Here is a 13,913-nt window from a genome sequence, read left to right on the forward strand (position 1 = left end):
ATCAATGACATTCTCTTATGAACTCCATTACATTTAATGATTTTTCTTAGAATGGAAACTTAGAATAAGGCAGGCATCCTGCCGGAACAAATCAGACCTCTTGGAGATTTAAAGTTTACAAGAAATACATGGGCAACTGAAAAACGTTAAATACCATCACCAACATGCAAATAGTAAAATTCAGCATATGAAAAGCTCTACAGGACAAATGACTCAGTTTTTTCAATATAAAAATTACAAAGAGAAAAACAGGTATGAAGATCCTATTAAAGGAGACTAAATAAAGAGAGGCACTTGGGTGGCTCAGTGGGTTAAGTGTGTGCCTTTGGCTCAGGTCATAATCTCAGGGTCCTGAAATCAAGCCCCACATCAGGCTCCCTGTTCAGAGGCTCTCTGTCATCAGGCTCCCTGTCTCTCTCTCCCTCACTCCACCCATGCTCCCTCTCTTCCAAATGAATAAAATTTTTTAAAATTGAAAAAAGAGGGGCACCTGAGTGGCTCAGTGGGTTCAAGTCTCTGCCTTTGGCTCGGATTCATGATCCCAGGGTCCTAGGATAGAGCCCCACATCAGGCTCTCTGTTCAGCAGGGAGCCTGCTTCCTCCTCTCTCTCTGCCTGCTTCTCTGCCTACTTATGATCTCCGTCTCTCAAATAAATAAATCTTTAAAAAAAAAAAAACCACAAGTACTATCTTTTAAGACACATCCCATGATATTTACAGATGATATGGTGTCTTGGATCTTCTTCAAAATACTCCAGTATAGAATAGCTGGGGAATAAGAGAGGATACAGATGAATCAAAACTGGTCACGGCAGGATGTCTGGGTCATCCAGTTAAGCATTTGTCTTTGGCTTGGGTCATGATCCCAGGATCCTGAGATCAAGTCCCGCATTGGGCTCCCTGTGCAGTGGGGAGCCTGCTTCACCCTCTGCCTGCTGCTCCCCCTTGCTTGTGTGTTCTGACAACAAATAAATAAAATCTTTTTTTTTTAAGATTTTATTTGACAGAAATCACAAGTAGCTTGAGAGGCAGGCAGAGAGAGAATTAAGCAGGCTCCCTGCTGAGCAGAGAGCCCGATATGAGGCTCAATCCCAGGAACCTGGGATCATGACCTGAGCCGAAGGCAGAGGCTTTAACCCACTGAGCCACCTAGGTGCCCCTAAATAAACAAAATCTTAAAAAATGAAAATAAAGGGCACCTGGGTGGCTCAGTGGGTTAAGCCGCTGCCTTCGGCTCAGGTCATGGTCTCAGGGTCCTGGGATGGAGTCCCGCATCTGGCTCCCTGCTCAGAAGGGAGCCTGCTTCCCTCTCTCTCTCTCCCTCTCTCTCTGCCTGCCTCTCTGTCTACTGTGATCTCTCTCTGTCAAATAAATAAATAAAATCTTTAAAAAACAAAATAAAATAAAAATAAAAAGACCCTCTGATCTTCCCACTAAGGGAAAGTGACCTTGCCTAAAACAATCCTCAAAAAAAAAAAAGAAAATTTGTCATGGATTGATAATTATTAAAGACAAGTGTTCTTGGGGTGCCTGGGTGGGCTCAGTCAGTTATACACCTGATTCCTGACTTCAGTTCAGATCATGACCTAAAGGCTGTGAGATCAAGCCCTTCATTGGGCTCTACAGAGAATCTTAAGATTCTCTCTCTCTCTCTCTGCCTCTTTCCTCTCCCTACCACGCACACGTGCATGTTCTCTCAAAAAATAAAAATAAAAAAATAAAGAGACAGTACTTGGGGTTCATTTCATTAAACCAATCTCAACTTCTGTGAAGGATCAGAAATTTTACATTTTTTTTAAAAGATTTTATTTATTTATTTGACAGAGGGATAGCAGGCAGAGCAGCAGACAGAGGAAGAGGGAGAAGCAGGCTCTCTGCTGAGCAGGGAGCCCGATGCAGAGCTTGATACGAGGACCCTGGATCATGACCTGAGTTGAAGGCAGCCACTTAACTGACTGTGCCACCCAGGCGCCCTGTTAAATTTTTCATTTTTATAAAGTTTCCTACAAAAAAACAGGAGGAATGCAAAAATTACTATTATGAAATCAAGCTCACAATTGATAAGGCAATGCAACTGCAGGATGTTTGAGAAATATGGACTTCAGTAATAACCTAAAGGTTTCCCTTTAAATAGGCAAAGTTATAGAAAGACACTACCAGATCACATCTTAGAGCTAAATTAAATAGGACAGACTTAATAATACAGGTATATCTTATACCGCTGTATTTTGCTACTACTGCTAAGAAATTAAACCTCTGCCTTCAGTGCAGGTCATGATCTCAGGGTCCTGGAATTGAGCCCCGTATCAGGCTCTCTGCTTGGCGGGAGGCCTGCTTCCCTCTCTTTCTCTGCCTGCCTCTCTGCCTACTTGCAATCTCTGTCTGTCAAATAAATAAATAAAATCTTAAAAAAAAAAAAAAGGCATTTCTTCATGTCTACTAAAGAAAGAACAGTAAAAAAATAACAGGTCAGATCCTGCCCTTTGACAGCCAATGTTTTGCATCCCCTGTCTCTCTGTGATTTAGTGATAAGGAGGAAAATGAAAATGAATGAACTTAAGTTTACACACAAAATAATGTGAACACAAAATTAACAATCAACATAGCCAAACGCATCTTAAGTACTCCTATGTTCATCAAAGAACTATTCTTGAATAAGGACAGAACACATTTCCCTAGAGAATATATAAAATCAAATTAAGGTTCCTATTTCAACACACCCATTCTGAGTTCCAGTAACAAAGGGTAATTAGAGGCAAGTGTACAGAGGACACATAGAAGTAAGATGACTGAACTTTTCTGGACCATAGGAAACATTTTATAATAGGTAAAATATTCTTTTTTTTTTTTTTAAGATTATTTATTTATTTATTTATTTGAGAGAGAGAAAGAGTGAGAGAGAGCAGGAGAGGGGAGAAGGTCAGAGGGAAAAGCAGACTAACCCACGGAGCTGGGAGCCCGATGCGGGACTCAGTCCCAGGGCTCCGGGATCACGACCTGAGCCAAAGGTAGTCGTTTACCCAACTGAGCCACCCATGTGCCCCTAGGTAAAATATTCTTAACAATACTCCACTTTCCCTCTGTGCCATTTTCTATGACATTACGCTACAATGAATTCCACTACAACGGCATTTTTATACCAGTGTTAACTGAATATACATTTGGTAATAGAGAAAAAGAAGGAAATGAAATAATTCAATAGACTCTTCAAGAAGATCTCAACCCAGTGGAAAGGCATAAAGAAGTAAAACTGATGCAGAAATCCAAAGGAAGGGGCGCCTGGGTGGCTCAGTGGGTTAAGCCTCTGCCTTGGGCTCAGGTCATGATCTCGGGGTCCTGGGATCGAGCCCCGCATCAGGCTCTCTGCTCAGTGAGGAGCCTGCTCCCCCCCCCCTGCCTGCCTCTCTGTCTACTTGTGATCTCTCTCTCTGTCAAATAAATAAATAAAATCTTTAAAAAAAAGAAAAGAAAAGAAATCCAAAGGAAGAGGCACGTGAGTGGTTCAGTTGGTTGAGCATCTTATTCTTGATTTTGGCTCAAGTTATGATCTCAGGATTGAAAGATCAAGTCCCATGTCGGGCTCTGTGTTCACCAGGGAATCTTCTTAAGATTCTCTCCCTCTGTTCCTCTGCACCTGCACACTCATACATGCACTGTCTTTCTCTCCAATAAATCTTAAAAAAAAAAAAAAAAGAAAGAAAAAAAAGAAAGAAAAAGGAATAAAGTACTGATATACACTACCACACGAACAAACTTTTAAAATATGTTAATGGAGTGCCTGGGTGGCCCCATTAGAGGGAGAGGTCATTAAACATCTACCTTCGCCTCAGGTCATGATCCCAGGATCCTGGGATCCAGCCCCGCATCTGCCTCTCTGCTCAGCAGGAAGCCTGCTTCTCCCTCCCCTCTTCCCCTGCTTGTGTTCCCTCTCCTGCTGTCTCTCTCCTCTCTGTCAATAATAATAAATAAATAATAAAAACAAGCTAATGAAAAAAGCCAGATACAAAAGGCTATATATTATATGATTGCGTTTATGGGATAGTCCAGAATGGGCAAATCCATCAACAGAAATTAGATACCTCATTGCCAGAGATTGGACGGATGGGGGATGGGAGTGACTGCTAACAGGTTTGGGATTTCTTTTGGAGATGATGCAAATGTTCCGGAATTTTATAGTGATGATGGATATACAACACTGTGAATACACCAAAACCCAGAATGAACTGTATATTCTAAAACGGCAAATTTTATTATATGTGAATTATACGTTTATTTTTTTTTAATATGGAATAACATATACCCAAAGATATATATCAGTGAAAACACCAAAGAGGAATACATAACCAGGCTAAGAAAATGATCAGAAAGGCTTTCTAAAGCTGATACTAACGGGAAAATACCTAAGCCTGTTTTATTGCTCACCCTCTCCCTTTTCCCACTCCTCCCTAAACTCAGAAATCACTTCTCTGTCAAAAAGAGAGAAAGAGAGAGAGGGAAGGATGGAAAAGGGAGGGAGGAAAGAAAGAAAGAAGAAGAAATCACCTGTCACCCAAAGAAACATTTATACCCCAGTACAAACTATTCCGATGAAAATATGATCTACCTATAAGAAGATGAGTAAGAGCTCTCTTGAATCTTCCCAGTGTATTTCTATTCCTCACACAGAACATGGATTAACCCAAATGAACATCTGATCAAGAATTTCAGACAGTCTAAAAAAAAAAAAAGAAGAATCATCATCATCTCAGGCAGTTTAACAAAAAAAGAGCTCACGAGAGGAGTTACTTTAGGAAGCAACATTTTTCTTAAGGGTCTCTAACTTCTATTCCCACTCACCACACTATCCACAATCTCCCCTAAATTTTTCATTCTATAAATTAACAAATAAATCTTAAAAAAAAAAAAAAAACCTAGCTGTGCCTTCAGAGTTCAAGACTTAAAATATTTTAGGGGCACCTGGCTGGCTCAGTCAGTAGAGCATGCACTTTTTCAAGATTTTATTTATTTATTGGAGAGAGAGGGTGCATGAGCTCTCTCAAGTGCAGGGAAAGGGCAGAGGGAGAGGAGAGAATCTCAAGCAGACTCCCTGCTGAGCTCTGCCCAATGCTGGGGTCATTCTCACCCACCCTGAGATCATGATTTGAGCTGAAATCAAGAATCCAATGCTTAGGAGCACCTGGATGGTTCAGTGGGTTAAATCTCTGCCTTCGGCTCGGGTCATGATCTTAGTTAGGGTCCTGGGATCGAGCCCCGCATTGGGCTCTCTGCTCAGTGGGGAGCCTGCTTCCTCCTCTCTCTCTCTCTCTCTGCCTGCCTCTCCACCTACTTGAGATTGAAATAAATATCTTTAAAAAAATAATAATAATAATCCAATGCTTAAATGACAGCAATGCAGGCTGCCCGAAAGCATGTGATTCTTGATCTTGGGGTGGTGAGTTCAGGTCCCATGTTGGGCATAGAGATTAAAACAAAATCTTTTTTAAAAAATTATGTAAAATATTTAATTATAATTTTGTACATAAACTATAGCAGAAAATCAGAACCAAAATCTTTGGAAATACTAAGGTAATAAAAGTCAGAAGTAAGGAGGAAATAAAGTATTAAGTTTTACTGCTAATTTATCTCTAATTACATATAAAATCTGATCTTAGCACTATCTCGGCAAATGTTTTCTTAATCAACTCAAGTCAAAATAGAGGAAGAACATATCTAAATTACAGACACAGGAAGGGTACCAAAGGCACGGGATAATAGAATCAGGATTCAAAAAGTCTCCTTTGGAACAATGGACAGAAACTGGACTTACAGAAAGAAAACAGGAGCATAATAAACAAGTCCAAAACATAGAATCAGAAAATCAACCAATCAAGAATAAAGATGGGTTAACAGCAACTCTAAGGAAAAATACCTAGAAGGGAGCTTACTACCAGGCAAGTATAAAGCAACACTGAAAAGTGGATATGGAAAGAAAGAAAAAAAATTATTTCAAAGCAGCAGGGGTGGAAACTAAGTGGAAAGGGGTCATTCTGAATTCCTTAATCACTTCCTTTCCAGGGCTTAATACAATATCTGGATCAGACCACATCTGACAGAATGACAAACTGTAGCATGTCCACAAGAGATGCCCAACATAGTAAAAGGTTTAGAAAGCACATTTCCTAAGAGGTGGCTGGGGGGAAAAAACTGTTTAGTCTGGAAAAAACTTACGTGGGACAAAATAATTCCAGAAAAGAAATTACTCCTGCTGTCAACACTGTCAAAGTTTAAAAAAAAAATTCTAGGGGCGCCTGGGTGGCTCAGTGGGTTAAGCCGCTGCCTTCGGCTCGGGTCATGATCTCAGGGTCCTGGGATCGAGTCCCGCATCGGGCTCTCTGCTCGGCGGGGAGCCTGCTTCCTCCTCTCTCTCTCTGCCTGCCTCTCTGCCTACTTGTGATCCCTCTCTCTGTCAAATAAGTGAATAAAATCTTTAAAAAAAAAAAAAATTCTAAAATTCAGGAACTTCTCTAATTAAAAGGAGCAAACCCACTAAGGGACAAAGGCTGACTTATTAGTCAAGATACTTAAGACTGCTTTGCTTGGGATCAAGCTAGCCCTGGGAGTAAGAACAGGTCATCAATTCCAGCTGCAGTCACTCACTTCCTGTTTGGCCAAGGGCAAATGACATCACCTCTCCACTGAGGCTGAAAAACAGTCATTTAAAATACCAATATTATAGGAGTATAATTTAAATTAGGTAACAACTGCAAACTGCTTTGGAAATGGACTTTATTATGCTAATGAAAACTCCATTTTCCTACCTTACACATACACTGAGGTTGAACAGTTAAGTAAATCTATTATAAATAACTAGAGCCAAGTTTCTGTGGGGGGGGGGGGTACAAATAAGCAAGGAGAGGAACCCTAGAATGAACTTGTGGTACTGGACTAGAGTCAGAGAGACCAGTACGACCACATCATATTTATATACTGATAGATACGGAAATAAACATACACGTGTGTGTACCTGGGTCAGTATACATGTACGTATATGGATACTGTAAGCAGTATACATACATGTAGTTCCTAGGTCTGCCCTCTAAGACATCTAGAAGCAGTGATAGCCCAGCAGTAGTGAGTACATCCAGTTCACTTAGAATCCAGATCTGTGTTTCTAAATATTTTTCTCCAATAAAAGAAACCAGGGCTCCTTGGGAAAATGGCTGATTTTTGTGGGGGCTGGGGCAGGGAAAATCCAAGATGAGATTGGAGCATCATGCAGCACCAAAAAAAAAGGAGGACATAGAGAAAGAACTTAAGTACCAGGGGTGCCTGTGTGGCTCAGTGGGTTAAAGCCTCCGCCTTCAGCTCAGGTCATAGGCTCAGGTCATGGGCTCAGGGTCCTGGGATTGAGCCCAGCATCGGGCTCTCTGCTCTGCAGGGAGCCTGCTTCCCTCCTTTCTCTCTGCCTGCCTCTCTGCCTACTTGTGATCTCTATCTCTGTCAAATAAATAAATAAAATCTTTTAAAAAAAAAAAAAGAACTTAAGTACCAAATGGCCAAAGCCAGAAGACTGTAAGCAACTAAGCATGGTATTTAGATTACATCCCGAAAGAAAAAATACGTATTCACTGATACAAATGAATAAGTAAATAAACTGTGGGGGGGAAGGCCGTGTACAAATCTTCCCTTCAGAAGAATTCCAAATAATGTAGAAGGAATGAGGGAAACAGAAAATCACCACTACAATTACACGGTAAATGCCACTACAGGCAAATTTCACCAATGAATGCTAAAATTCGTGGATGAAACTCAGATCTTTGGGTAGCCTCACAGAACCTCCCCAAAATATTTATTCATTACTGTGGGTGATTCTAACACAGGTTCACAAATTCTTTGATACTCATCCCTTCAGGAGGTAGAGCTTACTTCCCTTCCTCCAGAAATGGGCTTGACCCAGCAAGCTTCTAACAAATGAAGTAAAGAAATGGAAAAATCGGGGCGCCTGGGTGGCTCAGTGGGTTAAGCCACTGCCTTCGACTCAGGTCATGATCCCAGGGTCCTGGGATGGAGCCCCGCATCAGGCTCTCTGCTCAGCAGGGAGCCTGCTTCTTCTCTCTCTCTGCCTGCCTCTCTGCCTGCTTGTCATCTCTCTCTCTCTGTCAAATAAATAAATCTTTAAAATAAAAAAAAAAGGGCGCCTGGGTGGCTCAGTGGGTTAAGCCCCTGCCTTCGGCTCAGGTCATGATCTCAGGGTCCTGGGATCGAGTCCCGCATCGGGCTCTCTGCTCAGCAGAGAGCCTGCTTCTCTCTCTCTCTCTCTGCCTGCCTCTCCATCTACTTGTGATTTCTCTCTGTCAAATAAATAAATAAAATCTTTAAAAAAAAAAAAAAAAGAAAGAAAGAAATAGAAAAATAGTCACTTTAGTGAAACCAGGGAGATACTACCTTAATCAAGTTATCAAAGTTAACATCAGTAATAAGTCACATTGCTATCAGGTATCCCCTGAAATGCAGTATGATGTGACAAGAAGGACATACCATTTCTGTGGTATTCCTCCCCGAAATGCCTCACTTCAGGCTAATCAAGACAAAATACCAGAAAACCCAATTCCGGAACATTCTACAAATAACTGACTGCTACTTTTCAAAGGTGTCAAGGAGAGAAAGGCAAGGAGAGACTCAAACTGTCACAGATTGTCGGAAACTAGGGAAACAGGACACCTAAATGTAATGTGGTATCCTGGATCAGATCCTGTAATAAAAAAAAAGGGTATCACTGGGGAAAAACTAGGGAAATGAGAGGACAGCCTATATTTTAGTTAAAATATTAAACTAATATTGATGTCTTAATTTTAATAAATGTCTCACTACAGAAGATGTTAAATTTAAGGAAAGCTAGGGGTGCCTGGGTGGCTCAGTGGGTTAAAGCCTCTGCCTTCGGCTCAGGTCATGATCCCAGGGTCCTGGGATCAAGCCCCACATAGGGCTCTCTGCTCAGCAGGGAGCCTGCTTCCCCCTTTCTCTGCCTACTTGTGATCTCTTTCTGTCAAATAAATAAATAAAATCTTTAAAAAAAAATTTAAGGAAAGCTAGATAAAGATTATATGGACATTCTGTACTATCTTGACAGTCTTCTATAAATCTAAAATTATTTCAAAATAAATTATTTTTTAAACTGCCTTATTGTAAAGTCAGAAAGAGGGAAAGTAATACATTTTAAAAGAAATTTAAATACATGCAAACCAATAAGATAGTTTTTATGGTGAGAAGATTAACATTTTCAAGTGCCTGGGAGGTACAGTAGGTTTAAGTGTCAAGATTCCTAGTGTCAGCTCAGGTTGTGATCTCAGGGTGGTGCGATAGAGCTGCACAGAGTCCCACTAGGATTCTCTCTCTTGCTCCCCCTCCCACCCTCGCTCCTACAGGCACATGCTCTCTCTCTCTCTCTCTCAAATAATTAATTAATTAATTAACCCCCCCCAGGGGCACCTGGGTGGCTGGCTTAGTTGTTGGGTGTCTGCCTTCTGCTCGGGTCATGATCCTGGGGTTCTAGGACCGAGCCCAGAGTCGGGATCCCTGCTCAGCAGGAAACCTGTTTCTCCCTTTCCCACTCTCCCTGTTTGTGTTCCCTCTCTCACTGCATCACTCTCCATCAAATAAGTAGATAAAATCTTAAATATATATATATATATTAAAAAGAAAAGGAAGATTAACTTTTCTACTGTACAAACAAATGCCAAAGTAAACTGGATTGACTTTCAAGCTCAAAAATTTATTGACATACAGGGCGCCCGGGTGGTGCCCTCCGTTAAGCCTCAGACTCTTAGTTTCGGCTCAGGCTGTGATCTCAGGATGGTGAGACTGAGCCCTGGATCCCTTGGCACTCAGCTTGGAGTCTGCTTAAAACACTCTCTCTCCCTCTCCTCTGTACCCCCCCCCCCACCAATGCGCGCACTACCACATGCTCACTCTCTCAAAAATAAATTAATTAATCAAAAATTTAATGACATACAAAATCAATTCCCATTAGGTCTGTGTCGAGAGATTAGCCCAGGAAGCTCTAAAAAGGTAGTGAATATGATCCCTCATATATATTAGTTTGCTTTAACCCCTTTCTTGATCATAATTGTCCTCAACACATTCCTAGCAGTAAGTCTACAGAAACCTGGTTCTAAAAGTGCCGTTTAGAAGAACAAAGTGAAATCAGTGACATTTACTCGGTTTCCTTTTCAAATTGACCAAATCAAATGAACCACCAGATGACTTCCATTAGGTCAAAATGTTCCTCAGATTTTTCTTGCTTTTTAAGGGAAAATAAAATCTACACATCAACTAACCATGCTTAATATTTAAAAAAAAGAAAAAGGGGGGCACCTGGCTGGTTCATTTGGTGGACCGAACATGCAACTCTTGATCTCAGGGTCCTGAGTTTGAGCCCCATGTTGGGGGTAGAGATTACTTAAAAACAGTAGTAACAGTAATTTTAAAAAGAAGGGAATAAAGGAAGAGGAGGAGAAGAAAGAAGAGAAAGAGGAGGAAGAAGATGCCCTACATTCGAAGGGTCAACAGCAAAAATTTCAAGAGACAAAGATGGATCAATCGGGGAAAAAGAACAAGACACTGAAATCGGGAAGAACAAACTAATGCCAAGTCACCTATCTTGATGGGGATGAGAGGTTCAAATCACACAAACACTCCCCTTTACACAAGGGGACACTCACTTCCACAAACACCCCCACCCTAAAACCAAAATTAAAACCCCAAGGCAGTATCTTTCCCAGATCTCAATCCATTTCAAGCAAGCTTGGGAAACCTGTCCTACTTTCCTCTGAATGCCAGAGTAAGCAATTAATAAAAAGTTTTCATATTCTCAAGAAAAATTAAAAATAGAGCAAAGCCACCTAGAAATAAGAACCCAGGTGCTTCCTTCATTGTCAGCAAACAATGGAAAATGACTTTTTAATACATAATGTAAACCTACTTGTAAATTTGAGAAATTTGACACAGGTTAAATAGGCTGAAATGATAAGTATTGGAAGAGATGACTAAAAAAACAACAACGACACTGAGACAGGGTGGGAAAATGTCTTTAGAAGTTTCCCAGCACTGTCACACATTAATGTATTTATTCATACAATGGGAAAAGAAGGGAAACTCACTAGAATTCAGTAACTTGATTAAAACATCCCAAGAACATCCAAGGTCCTTAGTTTCCATTCTATAATCAATTGCCTTTTTATTACTGATTTGGCTGGCCAGAAACAAAGGAGGTGTCCTAGCCAGTGGATAATTAATTCCAACTGTGTACATGGCACCTTATACTTTCGGTGTAAATAAACTCGTACCTGGTTTATCAGTCTCTGGTGAGATTACTTTGCATGAATAAATTCTCAAGCGCTTGAGTCACCCTTGCATAAACCAAAAATTTCACGTATCTAAACTAGTGGGGGGTTGGGGGGAATCCAGAGAGACCTTGACGTGGATGCCAGTTCCGCCACATAACTATCTGTGTGACCCCTTATTTCTACCAGTCTCAATTTCCCCATCTGTAAACAAATACCTACGGTTAGTGCCTAGAAGATGGCTCAAGTGCTCACAAGGTGATAGCTTTATTATTTTTAAGCCAAACTGGAGAGGAAGACTACCACTGATCCAGGAACATCTCACTTGAAAAGGAGTAGTCTAGACCATCAAACCACTGCACTGGAAAGACATCCCCTGAAGAGAGAGATCCAGTCTCAGAGAGGTGAGAGGAGCAAAATTTAAAAGTTGCAAGTAAAGTACCTGCTGCACTGCACAGCTCTCCCTTAGCAACTCCAGTGTTGTCTACCAAACACCCAGCCGGTAATAGTTAGAGCATGACAACTGTTCACTCTAAATCCATGTGCTCAGCTTGGATTCAGGACTGATTTATAAAAATAGCTGTTGCTGCTGCTCTTTGAATCTCTTTGAGCTGATGACTGGGCAGTGTTACCCTATAGGCCTAGAGCAGCTGTATTCCCTCACCACACCCATTTCTCTGCCTACCCAGCCGAGCTGACGGTACCCCCCTCCCATCTCTGCAGCATACTATTCTCCCTCTTCCTGGGCTGAGTGAGCAAATTACAAGCACAAATATCCCCTGATGCAATGCCACAACCATCCCTGGGAAAGAGCAGAGGCAGTTGCCAAAAGTGCAGCAGCAGGGAAACGGGCGGGAGACAGACACACACACACACACACACACACAGCAAGGAACACTGCAATGCTATGCAGCCCGGGAGAGCGAATCGAGAGGCCCTGGGGAGCAATAGTGTAACCGAACCAGAGGAGGGAAGGAAGAAAGGGAGTTTCCAGGAGAGAGCTGGGTAACACTAACCTTCCCGAGAAACACCTTCCACACCGGGTCTGGGTGCTAAAACACAAACCTAAGCGTAATGACTGCCTCCTCCCTAAAGTAGCAAAAGCATTTAATTTACACGTTCCTGGGTGGAAACAAACAAAAAACCCAACGTCCTGACCCCCACGGGGTAATTTCACCAAAAAAGGGCTCAAGCAACACCAGCGGAGAACCTGGTCCAGGTGCTAAATCACAATCTCGGTTCTGGGTAACGTTTCCAACTGCCCCCTCCCGGTCCCAGTCCCAATCCTCCCATCCCCACCCTTGCTGCGACGGCTTTGCCCTCCCGCAGCCAGACACACGCTAGTCCCCCAGCAGTGCGGGAGGAGACGCGCGCAGAGAGCCCAGGCTGGGGCCCGGTTCTCCAGACCGCCCCTCAGCCCCGCCCGTAACCCCAGACTGGCCACTCTCTCTAGCTCACATCAACCCCACCTCAACTGACCCCCGAAGTCTCACGGACCTTTGAGTTTTTCTCTGCCCCCGAACCCCACCCAGGGCCGCAGACCGCAGCCGACCCTCGCTCCGCGAGCGCAACCCCATCCTGAGCCCAAAGCATGTCGCTCGGCCCCACGCCCCAGACGCCCGAAACCCCGGTCCTCTCAGCCCCGTCCGCCCCGAGGCGCCCCCGGATCACTCCTCTAAGCCTCGGAAGATCACGCCCGCAGGCCCCCAGCCCGGCCGCCCCCGCGTCCCACAGGCCCGTGGCCACCGCCCTTCCCAGCCTCCCGCGGGCCCTGCGGGGTCCCAGGCGCCCGCGGGGCGCGGCTCGGGCAGCCCCCGGGACAGTGGGGAGGCCGCCCCTCAGATCGGGCCCCGCCTGCCGCCGCACCTACCCGCCGCCGCTGCGCCTGAGCCGAAGCCGGAGGGAGCCGGGAGACGGCCGGGAGGAGCCGGGAGAAGTCGGGAGGAGCCGGAGCCACCGAGCAAGCCCGTGGGGCGGGGCGCAGGGAGGCGGCCGCTTCCTCGTCGCCCTCTTGAGGGCCGGCGCGAGGGAGGGGCGCCGCCACCGCCTATCCCGCGGGCGCCGCTGCTCCGACCAATAAACGCGGCGAGGGGGCGGGCGGAGGGCTGAGGCAAGCCAATGGGCGTCGGCCCCGCCGCCTCGACCTCGCACTGGTAGCGGCGCGAGCGGAGGGCCGTTGGGGGCGAGGTACGCGTGGGGGCTTCAGACTCCCGCCTCCCGCCGGCTAGCACCCGGGCGGCCGGCGGGTAGACCGACTGCCGCCAGGGCTTTGTAGTGGACGTTGCTTCCTTTCAGAACTTGGGTGCTTGGAGCGGAGAGGATGCGAGCGGCCGGGTACACGCGGCCAGGGCCCGGTCTCCCCACCCGCGGGGCCTGCGGGCTCTGTGATGTAACCTGGGCGGGGCGCGAGGCGGGGCCTAGGGCGCGGGCCAGCTGGTCGCGGGAAGGAGTTGTGGGGGGACGGGGCGCGGGTGTGGGGCCCCTCTAGGGCTGCGCTGCCACCAGCCACAAGCGACGTGGCTGTTTCATGTTGAAACGTGCTGTAGGTGTAGAGTACACATCGGATTTCCGAGACTTAGCACCAAAAAATAG

At 44.5% G+C, this 13,913-nt stretch overlaps 1 protein-coding gene across 10 annotated transcripts in view; it reads right to left on the minus strand.

Moving 5' to 3' along the window:
• MAP4 (microtubule associated protein 4) overlaps positions 1 to 13,694 on the minus strand; it is a 197,325-nt gene extending 183,631 nt beyond the window's left edge. For 4 of the 10 annotated variants that reach the window (XM_059389612.1, XM_059389610.1, XM_059389617.1 and 1 more), the window contains exon 1: positions 13,192 to 13,683. The gene's annotated coding sequence lies outside the window, so the exon portion shown is untranslated. Of the gene's footprint in view, positions 1 to 13,191 lie in introns of all 10 variants that reach the window. The other 6 variants (XM_059389616.1, XM_059389618.1, XM_059389611.1 and 3 more) reach the window with 4 other exon arrangements.
• Between the last annotated feature and the right edge of the window lie 219 nt (positions 13,695 to 13,913).

This window comes from Mustela nigripes, chromosome 2 (genome assembly GCF_022355385.1).
Source record: "Mustela nigripes isolate SB6536 chromosome 2, MUSNIG.SB6536, whole genome shotgun sequence".
Taxonomy (NCBI): Eukaryota; Metazoa; Chordata; class Mammalia; order Carnivora; family Mustelidae; genus Mustela; species Mustela nigripes.